The sequence below is a fragment of the Arachis duranensis genome, chromosome 7, assembly GCF_000817695.3.
Source record: "Arachis duranensis cultivar V14167 chromosome 7, aradu.V14167.gnm2.J7QH, whole genome shotgun sequence".
NCBI lineage: Eukaryota > Viridiplantae > Streptophyta > Magnoliopsida > Fabales > Fabaceae > Arachis > Arachis duranensis.
The window spans coordinates 66,492,311-66,507,356 of record NC_029778.3 but is presented as its reverse complement, the minus strand read 5'-3'; positions in this window follow the sequence as shown (position 1 = coordinate 66,507,356).

The window sequence follows — 15,046 nt, the reverse complement described above, 5'->3', positions numbered from 1 at the left end:
TATTATAATATTTAAAAAAACAAAACAAATACATCTAAATAGATTTAGTATCTCTTTAAAATTAAATACACATTTAAAATATAAACTAAATAAAACTCAAATTTAAATTTTAAAATTTCTATTTCAATTTTAAAATGTTACTAACAAATTACAATTTAAATACACATTCAAAAATTAAATTAAATAAAATTCAAAATTTTGATTTTAAAATTAATAAAGACTTTAAAATGAAAAAATACTAATGCTAGAGTAAATAATAAAAATTTTAACTAATACTATAATAAAATATGTTAGATATATTTTTATTGAATAAGATCTAAAAAATTTAACTTAATTATTTATTTTAATAATTTAGAAAACGTTAATATTTAAATAAGTAATAAAAAATTCAAAGTAATAATAAAAAATTAAGAAATATTAGAGACGTTTTTATCAAATAAGATATAAAAATAAATTTTATTTGTAATGTTTAAATTTAAATTTTACATTTATGATTTTAGATGTATTTTAAAAATATTTTATATATAATTTAATAATTTTAGATGTATTATAATTGAAAAAAAATAATTGTTATGAACATACATTTTAATAATTTAAAAAACGTTAATGTTCTAATGAGTAGTGAAAAAATGTAACTAATAATAAAAAATAAGAAATATTAAATGAGTTTTTATCGAATAAGATGTTAAAAAAATTAATTTTTATTTTTGCAACAATTTTTTCTTTTGCAAAGTCATTAATTTTAATTATCTACATGTTTATCTATAAAATAGAAACTAGTATTTTTACCCGTAATAATATTACGGGAATATAAATGGTTTAAAATTACGGTCTACTTTATTCTGACAGTATAGATTATGCATAGCACAAAAAATTTATAAAATTAAACTACTTTTACAAAAAAAAGTCGTAGGTTGACAAAAGTCTCTAACTAAAAAGACCAAGGTATCTGTAGATAAAAATTTAAATAATAAGATTTTTATTATTATTTTTATATGAAAAAATCTAATTTTTTATTAATAATTAATTTTAACATTTGTTATCTAAAATTTAAAACAATTTAATGTAATAACGTGTATACTTTTACATTTAATTAGGTGTATGTTAACTGTTAAGTTTGTTGTACAAATAGAAATAATTAATTTTTATATTTGTTATTTAAAAATAATATTTTTTAAATCTATGTATATAGAAATATAATTAGATATTAGCATAAAAAAATTATACAGATAGTTATAAAATTAACTCAAAATTAATTTAGGAAGAGAATTTATTAATTTTGAAAAAAAAATATTTTTCTCAATTTTAATGAGTGTCATGTAACACATTTGATTATTAAATTATTTTAATAAGAGAGTGTCATGTGAGTATGTGATACATTTGATTATTAAATTAGATAGTAATATATGATACATAATATAAGTATATTTCAATTTCAATTTTAATATTTCAATTTTAATTTTAATGCCATTAAAGAATGTCATGTTGCACATTTTGATTGTTAAATTAGTAATTAATTATTGATATTGATAATGATATATAAAATAGATGAGTGATTGAAGGAATGAAAGAGGTGGAGAAAGGAAGAGAGACGAGGGAGAACTCTTTAATTTTGGAGGGAAATATTTTATTTCAATTGTAATGAGAGAGTGAAATGTGGCACATTTTAGTTGTAAAATTAGTAAGGAGGAAGGGAGAATTCCTTAATTTTAGAGGGAAAGATTTAATTTCAATTACAATGAGAGAGTGACATGTGGCATATTTTGGTTGTAAAATTAGTAAGGAGGAGAGAAGAATTCCTTAATTTTGAAGAAAAAGATTTGATTCTAATTGCCATGAAAAAGTGACATGTGACACATTTTAACTCTAAAATTAGAGATATATAATAGATATTGTGACTTGATTGGTTCAGTAGTTTGTTAGAGATAATTAATTTGTAAATCAAAGCAGTTAGAGATAACTAACAAAGTGGTAATTAGTTGTAGATATTTTTGGTCACTTGACAAGTTTGTTACAGATGAATTCGTTCCCTGATGTATATATATTTAGGGGTGGCAAAACGGGTTAAGCCCGTCGAGCCGATCTGCTAAACCTGCTAAAAAACGGGTCGAGTTAGGATTTGGAGCCCACCAAATTTAAAAACCCATCAAACCCGCACCGCCAAAATGACAGGTTTTGGCGGGGTGGGGCGGGGCGGTCTGCCGGGTCGAAGATTTTTATTTTTCTTTTTTTTTATTAAATAAAAAAGTGATTACTATTATAAAATTAATAATTATAGAATTTTTAAACACTTTTTTTTCATTTTTTTATTCATCATTTAGTTATTAACTTTATTTATTTTATTTTACAATTTCGTATATATGCTCAAATTATGTGACTTATTTTTTAAAATAAAGATGATTCTATTAACAAATATTATTTTAAACAATTTTATTAAAGTTAAAAATTTTTAAAAAAATAGTAAAAAATTATATTATGATTTGACTATTTTTTATTTGTATTTGATTTTTTAATTATTATTTTTTGGTTAATTTTAATGAATTTTATTTTAAAAAAAAAAGTCAAGCGGGCTAGTCCGCCAATCCGCCATAAAACAAGACGGGCTAGCATTTTAAATCCATTTTAATTGGCAGGGCAGGCCGATCCGCCCCATTTATAGGGCAGGTCTAGCGGGGCGGAACGGGGTGGGGCGGACCGGCCCGCTTTGCTACCCCTATATATATTAGCCTCATGACTAATAGAAAACTCCAAGCCTTCTAATTCACTTTACAAAACTATTTCCCTTTATTTTTTCACTTTACAAAACTATCTCCAACCTTTCTATTTTCATTCTACTTTCACATTCTTCTCTTTTCAAGAACTCATTCCACAGAGTTTCGATAAGAGCTACTGTCCTTCTTGCACGCATTTAACATATATATTTTAATTAAAATTTAATTTAATAATATTATTTGAATTAAAAGATTGATTAAAGACAAAAATTAAAAGATAACTAACATTTAAAAAAAAAATATAATTTATAACAAGAAATACTCTAACCTAGTGACAATTAAGTTGTTCTCAATCCCTTAAATTCCTTATTTAAAATTCACATTCAAATATAATTAAAAATTAATAAAAATGATCTTATTTTTTTAATCTTCTGCATTTCTAATAGTATTTAGATAATATTTGTTCTGTTATATATAATATATAATATATGTAATATATATATAAAACAATTAATAAAATTATTAATAATATTATATTATATTTAAATTTTTATTTTAATTTATATTATGTATGTGATAATAGTTATATAAATTTTAAAATTTAATTTTATTTGTTGAATTTTAATAATTATAAGAGCGAGGTCGGGTATTCGCTTGAACGAGTTAGGATTTAATTTTTTACTATTTATGCGGGTTATTACAAAAATTCGCCCCTACTCATCTCATTATTATCCCTAATTCTTAATCACTGAAGGAGAAAGAACAAAATATGTAAATGTTAGTTAATCAATTTGACCGTTAAAAATAGGTAATTCGTTCCACCTGTTTTTTGTTTATTTTTATTGCATTCTATCTCATCGTATCCTATTCGGTTTTGCGATATTTGAGAATTGCCGTCAGTACCTCAGTGTAGGTTCAAGATATTTTCTTATTTTATAGTTTGAGACTATTTAAACTAACCAATTTAAAATTTTTCAATGTACTAGTAGAACAGAAGATGCAAAAGTTAATTATTAAAAAAATATTGTTATGTTAAAATATAATGTTAGAAGAAGGTCTTTAATTTAATAATATTTTATACATAATTTGTTATTTGAATTTTTCAAAGAAGGCCGCTATAGATAATAAGAGACTGAAAAATGTACTTACAAATTTTTTATTTTAGTTTATTTGTAATTATATTATGTATTGTAATATGTTAAATTTTATTAATTATATATTGTGATATAAATTTATATATATTTTTTGTAATTATTGAGAAATACCTATGTACATAAATATAATATGTATTAAATGATAGAATATATACAGATTAAACAAATTGATAAAAAATAAATTTAAAAATTCTAATAAAATATAAATTGAATATTTTTTTGTGTATTTTAAGAGAACATAAATTAATTTTCTTTACATAACGTGTATGATAAATTTATTTTTGATAATATAACTCTTTTGGTATATTAAGTGATAAATATTAATTCTTTCAATTCTTAAATATATTGTTTAACAGCACTGATTAAAAAAGGCACGTAATTAATATTGACAATCTCACAATAGATAAAATTTCAAATTTCAAAATTAACGCATTATTCAATTTTCTTGTAAACACTTATGGTGAAGACATTAAAAAAAAAATAAACCACTTAGAATAAATGTTTGGAAAAAAAAATTCCAACATCAAATGCATTTTTTTAATATTTACAGAAAATTATTGTGCACCAAAAATTCACTAAATATCCTTCTTTTTGTTATTTTCATCCGTCTAAACTAAATATGTTTAGACTCAGTTATAACAGTTTTTCAATTCAATTAATATTTAAGCAACACATATAGTTAAATTTATTAATATACTCACATTTGTGTACCAATAACAACCGAAGAATTTTGTATCATAAATCCATTAAAAAGTACAATAAAGCATACCAAAAAACGGATATTAGCAAAAATGTTGACAAACCTAGTAACAGGAATCTATATTTTTTCATACTCGTGCGGCTCTCATCTCCACGGTGGTAGCTAAAACACGTTTCTGCGAAAATCATAATTTATAACAAACGTATTAACACGCTGTTTTATTTTTTACGCTCCGATGCTAAAAATAACTTAATGACATGTAATCCTAATTTAACTCTAACTGGCCTCCGTGACTTATTTGCCGTCCTAAACCTTGTTTTCATTTACGTTAGTAACAATATTATAACAACAGTATTTTCAAACTGCGTGTCACAAACTCCAAATTTTGTATCGATGGCTGTACACAAAGTTTCTAACCACAAACATAGTTGTTAGCTTTATTTGAGGTTCACTAATTGGACCGTCCGATTTCTATACCTTCCGCAATTTCGTACAATACCAAAAATTATAATGTTTCATTATATCACTACTCTTGTTTCCATACCTAAAAACAATAGCCGTCTTATATAGCGTTCAATCATTATATCGCCAACCGATATACTTACATATTTGAATCTTTCACTATCTTAATTAGTCAATGTTCTAACATATAAATAGAATCAACACATTTAACGTGCAGCTAAACTGTATTCACTTCAACATATTTTTACATCTCAATATTTCTCCGATACTGCATGTGTGTTCGGATTACAGTTTACAAATAAGAGTTTGCATAAAATTGATTTTGCAAATTTGATTTTGATCAAAAGTAAGTTTGTGTTAAAGTGATGTATGTCTGATAATTTTTGTATCAAAATAAATTATAGTAAAATAAATATTGTTTGGCTTATACCATTCAAAATCACTTTTAAATAAAAAATTACTAAAATAAACATCAACTTAAATTTTTTTTATATTGTCCTATTATTTCAATTTAGATTAAGAATATTTAATCAAATATGTTACATTTTTTAAGTATTAAATGTTACTTTAGTATTTTTTTACATCGAACTCTTTTTCTAATACTCTTAATAATCTTATTTTTAATATTAATTTGAAATCCAATGTTTATGATTTTATTATTATCTATGATTAATTTTTTATCTAATTTATCGTTTTTAATGGAATCATTATCTGTATTATAAAAAATTATACTAAAACATAGTATACGAGAATTACAATTACAAAGGAAAGTACTGAAAATGATAAAAAAAATTAAATAATTGTTTTACAGTGATTGAAACAAATCTAAAAGTTCTTGATGATCTTTTTATATAATATATTTTAGTACTCTTTTTTTAGTATGTCATAATTTTTGATGATTATTATTATTTACAGTTAATTTTTTGTTTAATTTACTTTACCTAATAGAATCAATAAATCATATTATAAAAAGATAATAACACACATAATACACAAAAATCACAATTATAAAAGTGTATAATGTCAAACAAACAGTTGAAAAAAATAATAAATAATAAAAAATAGAGCTCATATAAATAGAAATAACAAGAATTTTATAAATTAATACAATAACATATATAAAGGATAAATAAATGGTTACTATCTATGGCTAAAAGTACTTTAAGAAAACGCAGAAGTTAAAAATAGTTGCTTCTCGTAAAGGTGGTTTTGGGCAGCAAAATCACTTCCGCGTTCATGAGAAAAAAAATTTGCCAAACCAAAAGTTGAAGCTTTCAAAAAATTTAAATGTGCTTCTTTCCTTCTAACGGATTTCCAAACACACCCTGCATGAGTTATACTTTTACTATTAATCCAGTAGTGCCTACTCAGATATTTAATATTTGTTCAATCATATCTTTATTCATTACTTTTTAAATTATATTAAATTATCCAAAACAACTACTTCCTCCTAAATAAACTAGGTTTTCAGTGGTCACAAAAAAATTTCAAGTGCATATAATCTTTCTCTTTTTTTTCCCCTGCCTTCAATTGGGTCATGCAATCTTTTATTTATTTTTTTCTTTTTTCTCGGATCAAGGGGTCATATACCCGTTACTTACTTATTGAAACCATCCCACCCATTCAATCATGATTCTCTCACAGTCCACTTTCATCCAAAGCCTTGTATGCAGTCCATTTCAGCCAGGCCCAATTCCCCATCCAAGCACAGCACCTCCTTTTCTAACGGAGCCAATTTCCTCGCGTCCAAGCACAGCTACTCGGCTTCGTGCAAGCTTCAATTCACCCCTTTCAGCGAACAGTCAGAAGCGGGCTCCCCTTGGACACCTGTCACCATGAGATAACTCTAAGAATAATATCTGTATCCTCCGATCTGTACCTTATAATTACTCTATAAAATATACATAATAACGATGACGTCAAAAAAAAAAAGAAAAGGAAAAAAAAGAAAAGATGAGAGCCGCTACTATTGTGACTTGTGAATGGTATCTAAAATAGTTATGCATATGTATTTATAAATGTTTTCCAGCAGCAAAATCATACTATTAACTTATGTCGTAATTTATCAGAGAAATAGTGTTTATTTTTATCAGTTATACATATAACCAAGCAAATTTTCAACTAAAAAACATAAGCAAATTTTCAACTAAAAACATACCTCTATTGGAATATATGGGGCCGTGAGATGCGTAAATCTGTAGTCCAATAATAAGATTGGGAGCATCATGGAAAAAAATATTTTTAAGACCTTGAAAGATCATGTTGTAAACAAAAATAATAAAAAACACATGGGGTGGTTAACAAATAAAGAGTAACAGTTGGAGGAAATTTAGAAAAATAGACAGTTATTTACGAAATGAGAATTTTTTATTACAACAAAACACTAAAGTCCATTAATAGGTAGGATTAAGTTAGATTGGGATCACTTGAAAGCTTCGTTTGGACCACCTAAAAGCAGATGACACTTCATGTTGGAAGAGATCGAATGATTGAACGGTGCGAACGAATAGATCGGAATCTAACCAACTTGAGGTTCATCATAAGGGAGACAATGGACCATATGGGGCAACCAGTGATGCAGGTACATTGTGTCAATCATGTTTGCCGGAGGTTGGTGGAGGTATGCTCCCGAAATTGGTTTCAATTGGGAGATCGTGCCTTCATCATGTCTCCGAATTGATAACAAATTCGGTGTTGCAATGTTTATGGTGTCTGATGTGGGTACAAATATATAGAATTTAAATGTTTAATTTTATTATGCATTTAATGTGGGTAGTTGCTGTTTTTAAGTTGTGGAGATTAAAATTAAAATCGAAAAAGAAAAATTTTACGAAAAATTTCATCACCATTAATGAAATGTGTTCAGCTGTGAAACCTTTATATGATGAATGTAGTGATGAAATAATGGAAGAGTAGATTTGGACCCATTTGTAATCCTTGTCCAGACAGTACGATGTGTGTAGTTTTTCTTATGCTGTTGACAACAGTTATAAGTTTTTGATGTTAGATATTTTCGTTTAGAGAGTTACACAGACAAATAGAAATTGAAAGTTATTAAAATGTGTGTTGAAATTGCTGTTGGTTGTTACATATGAATGAATTGTAGTTGGATCTGGCATATGTACGAGATTATCTTCTGAGGTGTGTGATATAACTGTCTGTTGGTATTTATGATTGATAATGCCAAGTTTCACTTAGTGTGATATGTGAACTATGTCAGGCGAATGGGTTTGCGAAACGAAATTACGAGGTTTCATCTAATTTTAACAGAGTCCATGTGCCGCAGGTGTGTGTGTTGTTCAGTTTTGAAGTTTATAATTTTTTTCTGCAGTTTATGTTGATGTGGCCCATTGCTTGGTGTCACGCATGGCCTATGTTGTGTGTTTTAGGTTGGGGAGGATGGGATGAGCAGCGAAATCGTTCCTATCGAGGAACAGAAGCGGTGGATTTATTAAAAGTAGATGCAGGTATAGAAGTAGAAGAATCAATGACGATTGTTGATGGGATTGGGTCATTTAACACAGTTGACTTTTTAGTTCTGACAGCGAAGGACATCCTGATAACAGAGTTCATAAATTTGTAGGCCGCTTATGACTACTACAACGAATATGATCGCATTAAGGGATTCTCGGTGAGGAGGTCGAAGATGGGTTGCAGAACAAAGCAGGGGTCGGAGGGTGAAATCATTTGGCAGATATTCGTGTTCTCGAGGGAAGGAAAGCGAGAGGAGAAACACATGCAGCGGAAAGATAAGAAGATGGATTCTCGACCTACCACACGGTGCAGGTGTGAAGCTCGGATAAAGGTGCACGTTGATGATACTAGTGAGCGATGGTATGTTGAAAAATTTTGTGATAACCATAATCATGCCATGCTGGATGCGAGGTTTAGGGGTCTGATGCGGTCACACAGAACAGTGAAGGAAGGTGATTTGCACCAAATCAGTTTGATGAGGAAAGCTGGCTTGCGAGTGACGACGGTAGGAAGCAAAGGCGGGCGGGCACAACATATGCTGAGGTCACGTTGAAGTTCTTGTCAGGTTTAAGGAGTAATGATTGTGGAATGTTCTAGAAATACTCGTTGGATGGTGACAAGAGGCTTCAAAATCTCTTCTGGCACGACGGTACAAGTAGTTATGACTACAGTGTGTTCGGGGATGTCTTGGGATTTGATGCAACGTACGGTTGGAACAAATACAAATGCCCATTGGTAATATTCTCAGGTGTGGCCATCATATGAGAATGGTGGTGTTTTGTATACCCTGAGTAATTAGTATATAATTAACCAATAAATTAATTATTAATCATCGAAATAGAAAATTAAAGTTTATAGTTTAATGAAGTAGAAATAATTAAAATATGAATTTTGACACTAATTTTAAGAGTTTTTGGCCCAAAGTTGGGCCAAATGGGCTGAACTAAGCAAACTAGGCCTAAAACGGGCCCAAGGCCATCATATAAAAGCATAACTCAACCTTCTTCTTCCACCTTTCTTTATTGAAACACACTGGAAAATCTAAAGAAGGGTAAAGGGAGAGCTCAAACCCTAATATCTAATTCCATTCTACCATAACTTTCAATCCGGAGCTCTGATCACCACAATGTTTGTGGCCACGTGACCATCGCGTCGAGCTCTACAAAGCCCACTAACCAATTTGGTAAGAAAATCTTGATTTCATTCTCTCTCTCCAATTTTCAAAAATTAAACTGTGGATATTGGGATTCATGGTTGTTTTGGTGCTTCAGGATCAAATTAACTTGAAGAAATTAGCAAGTTTTGTTCAATTGATGCATGAGTAACTTGTCTATCAACAAATTTCTCTTCGGCAAGTATACCAAATTGTTGTCAAGTAAAAACTCACAATAGAGTGAGGTTGGATCCCACAGGGATTGATTGGTCAAGCAACTTTAGTTGGAAGAGTATGCTAGTTGAGCTAAACAGAATATAGTTGAGAATTGCAGAAAATTAAATGGCGGGAAAGTAAATTGCATAAAATAAGGTGCAGAATCTTAAATAGGTATTTGGGGAGATGAAGATGGAAATAAATGGCGGAAAGTAAAGAGAATGGGTGAGATCAGAAATGGGGAATTCATTGGGCTTAGGAGATGTTGCATTCTCCGGATCAAATTCATTCTTATCTCTTCCTCAATCAATGCATTCATTGATCTCCTTGGCAATCTTAAGTGATTGGATCCCAATTCCTTGGCAATCCAATCTCTCTAAGCTTGAACAATTGTCCAAATCCTTGATTTAATTGCTCATGGGAAAAGATGAAGTGTGGTCACTGATTATACCACATGTATTTCCAAATCAAAGTCTTAGGAGGATTACATGTCACTATATCCGCCCAAACCCCAATTTGGTCCAACATGAGAAAGCATTGCTAGCATGATCTCCTCATCCCTTTTTCAAGGCTCAGAGGAGATCCAATTATGGAGAGTTTCTTTTCCAAGACAACTAACCAATTGAATTAAGATCGAAAGCTTTCTAGTAAATCAAGAGAAAAGAAAGGGGAAGAAGAATGAAAACTATAATTGATCCATCAAATTACAACAGAGCTCCCAAACCCAATGAAAGGGGTTTAGTTGTTCATAGCTCTGGGAATGGAAAATGGTAGTGAAGAATACATGCTTAACTAGAAAATACAGAAAAATAAATATACAGAGGGTAGTTCTCCAAAGTGCCAAGCTTCTCTATAGTTCAAAACTATTCCTATATATACTACTCTTCTTGATCTTCTAGTGAGTGCTTCAAGTCTTGGATATCGGCCTTAAATCTTGAGTTGAAGCAGTTACAATCTACAGTGGGCTCAACTTGTAGAAAAGTGTGAGTTAGGCATGGGTGTTAGTTAGGACGTTAGTGGTGTTAACGTTAAGTGAAAATGTGGGTTCGAGAACGTTAGTGACAATTACCCTTTTTACTAACGTTCCAACCCAAAATGGTCCACGTTAACTTCAACGTTAGTGGCACTAACGTGACCACTAACGTTGCCTCTTGGTCCTTCACAAACATTATTGGGAATCACCTTTTCCAATAACGTTGCATTGTGCCCTTTTCCCTACGTTAGAGTTCACATTAGTATAACTAATGTGACTCATAACGTGGGCATGCCTAAGCTTCGAGAGCGTTAGTGACACTTACCTTTGTTACTAACGCTCCAAACACCCCTCCCTCCCATGTTAGAGCTCACGTTAACTAGGTTAATGTGGCCACTAACGTGGTAGTGAATGCCATCTCCAACGTCAGTGACAAAGGTGAGTGTCACTAACGTTGGCTCATCATGCTTAGCTCCACGTTATCTCTCACATTAGTGGTCTTAACGTGACCACTAACGTGGGCAATATTGGCTTAATCCAACGTTAGTTACAAAGGTGAGTGTCCCTAACGTTGGCATTGTCTTCCCCTTCCACGTTAGAGTTCACGTTAACTAAGTTAACGTGACTCTTAACGTGGCTAATTGCCAATTTAGAGCGTTAGTGGTATTCACTTTTACCACTAACGCTGGAGCTCCCTTTTTCTCCACGTTAACTACCACGTTAATGTAGTTAACGTGGCAATTAACGTCGGCTATGATGGCTTCGAAGATGTTATTGGCGATTACTTTTCTCATTAATGTTGCAAGCTCATTCCCATTCCACGTTAGTGGTCACATTAATTAGATTAACGTGGCTACTAACGTGGTTCTTCCTTGCTTCATTTGTCCTGAAATCAAGCAAATAAAGTGCATCAAAGCTCTAGTCCAAGTCATGAGATTATGCATCATCAATTTGTCATTCAATCCTTGCATAATCCTCATGAAATCATGTAAAATTCACAATAGTTTCTTAAATCAAGGTGCAAATGTAATTTCATCCAAAACATGCTTATTTCCTAAGAAAATGCATGAAACTACCCTAAAACAGTAATGAAAAGGTCATTGAAACTAGCCTAGATGCCCTGGCATCACTTGGCTTCTGAATAGAAGGCCCAAAATTGGCGTTCAACGCCAGCCTCCTGCCTCATTCCAGGCGTCGAGCGCCCAAAGGAGGAGACTAGCATCCAAACTCCCAAAGAGGACCCTAAAGCCAACGTTCAACGCCCTAGAGGCCTCATAGCACGTGGATCGCATCAAAGTTCAGCCCAAACACTCACCACGTCGGCCCCATAAGTGGATTTAAGCACTAAAAGACTGTTTTACCTTTATGTAATCCTTAATCATTAGTTTAGTATTTAAGGGATTTTTACATAATCATAGAGGACTTTAAGCCATATTTTCATTATCACTGTGTTTTCTATCAGTATGAGTCTCTAAACCTCCTAGGTTGAGGGGAGGAGCTCTGCTGAGTTTTATGGATTAAGAAAAGTATTACTGTTTCTCTTCAATTAGTGTTTGATTCAATTCTGAGATGTATCTTCGTTCTTCAACTTGATGAATGGAATGACCCGTGACAATCATCTCCGTTCTACATACTAAGACCGCGTGCCGAACAACCACCCGTGTTCTTCTTGGGTTCATGTGAATACGCAACTGAAAAGCATCGAATCACCAACTTGATTATACATCTCTTAGACGGCTAATCCACGACCTTGTTGGGGACTTCTTGAGACACCAGTTCAGCCGAGGTATAGGGAGATTAGGTTCTCTGTGGTAGAGGCTAGAACCCAAAGGCACAACATTCTCTGATATGGAAGATTCGACCTTGTCTGTAGCATTTTAAGTAGGATCATTAAGGAGAATGGACCGCAGGAGCTTCACCCTCAATCAGAATGGATCCACACTAACCCTGGAGTTCAGATCTGGAGGAGATTGGTGACTGCGACCAATTGAAGAAATCAGTAAGACCAGAGTTAATCCAGAAGGACAAAGCATCTCCAAGCCTTAACCATCTTCTTATTATTATAATCAAACTTAGTAATTCGGTTTTTATTCCTTTTATGATTTTAACCAAATCCAACAACTCTTCTATCTGGCTGACTAAGATCTACAAGATAACCACATATTTCTTCAAAACACAATCCTCGTGGGGTCGTCCCTGACTCCCTCAGGTATTACTTGGACGACCCAGTGCACTTGCTGGTACAGTTGTACAAAGTGTGGAGATTCGTGCACCAGAGGACAAGACCCATTAAGTGAAAAAATCATGAAAGCCAAGGTCCCTAGAAATTTCAAAGCACCTGACATAGACCTCTATGATGGGACATCCGACCTAAGCCACCACCTTAGCAACTTTAGGAGCTAGATGTACCTCGCTGACGCCTTCGACGCGTGTCGCTACAAAGCTTTTCCCACAACCCAGACAAAGGCCGCCATGAAGTGGTTCGACGGACTACCCCCTAGACCAGCCACTAAGTTTGACGACCTGGCCAGGAAATTCTTGGCAAGATTTTCTATCCAAAAGGACAAGACAAAGCATGCCTCGAGCTTACTAGGAATAACACAAGGAGACAGGAAAAGTCTCCGGGATTACATGAAAAAACTCAACAAAGCTTGCCTCAAAATCTAGAGTCTACCAACAGAGGTAGCGATTATGGGATTGGTCAACAATTTGAAAGAAAGGCCGTTTAGCCAGTCCATATCCAAGCGACACCCGTCCTCTCTAAATGAAGTACAGAAAAGGGCGAAAAAGTACATCAACATGGAAGAAAATTCCCGGTTGAGAGAGATCCCTTCAAAATCTAACTTACCATATTCAACCTGGGATAGAGAGCAACAATCTAAAACCAAAGAGCAGCCAAGCTCGGAGAAGCCCCGAAAGTGCCACAGCTACACCCCTCTAAGAGTTTTCCTAGTAGATATCTATAGAGAGATATGCCATACAAAGAAGATCTCACCACCCTGCCCGATCATACACAAAAAGGGTGGAAGTAGGACCGAGTATTGTGAATACTATAAACTCAATAGACACTAACCACAATGCCTTCCTCCCACCCCAGAGCATCACATCTACATGATCAACGGAGGATTTGCAGGAGGAGGGATAACAAAGTCGTCACGAAAGAGGCACCTCAAAGAGGTATACCAAGTCAGGGAAAGCAGCCTGCCGACCGACTTTCCCACCATCTCCTTCACACAAGACCTGATACCCAAACACGACAACCCCATGGTATTAACCATAATCCTGGAAAACACACACCTCCACCGCACCTTAATAGATCAAGAAAGCTCGGCCAACATCTTGTTCAAACCTGCCTTCGACAAGCTCGGACTAGAATTAAAAGACTTGAAGGCATACCCGGATAGCTTATTTTGACTCGGAGATTCCCCAATCCAACCCTTAGGCTACATCTCCATCCATACCACCTTTGGAAAAGGTGCAAGGTCAAGGACTTTAAGCATTGATTACATAGTAGTCTACGTAAACTTAGCCTATAACTCCTTAATAGGTCGAATAACTCTAAACCAGATAGTCATTGTTGTTTCCACGTTAGACCTCTGCATGAAGTTTCCCACAAGTGAGGGAATCACCACAATAAAAGGGGACCAAAAGCTTGCAAGAAGGTGCTACAATGAAAGTCTTAGCTCTAAGACTAACTCGGGCGGAAAGGAAGTTTACACCATTGAATTAGGAGGCCCCCGAGTTCATGAAGAATTGCACCCCCGACCTGAGGGTGAAACTGAAGAAGTTTAAGTCAGGAATGTTCCTAACAAAATGATAAAAATAGGGGCAAACTTAAAAGAGAACCTAAAGAAACAACTCATCGACCTACTAAGGTGAAACTCCAACATCTTCGCCTAGAAAGCTTTCGACATGCCTGGTATAGACCCCGACCTAATGTACCATAAGCTCGTCGTGTACCCGGTCTCCCGACCTATCCAACAGAAATAAAGAAAGCTCGGACTCGAGTGGACACAGGTCATGGAGGAAGAAGTACAGGCCTTGCTGGAAGCAGGGTTCATAAGGGAGGTAAAATACCCACTGTGGATTGCCAATGTCGTATTGGTAAAAAAGCCCAACGGAAAGTGGATAATGTGTGTGGATTACACCGATCTTAATAAAGCCTGCCCCAAAGACCGCTGTCCACTGCCAAGCATCGATGCT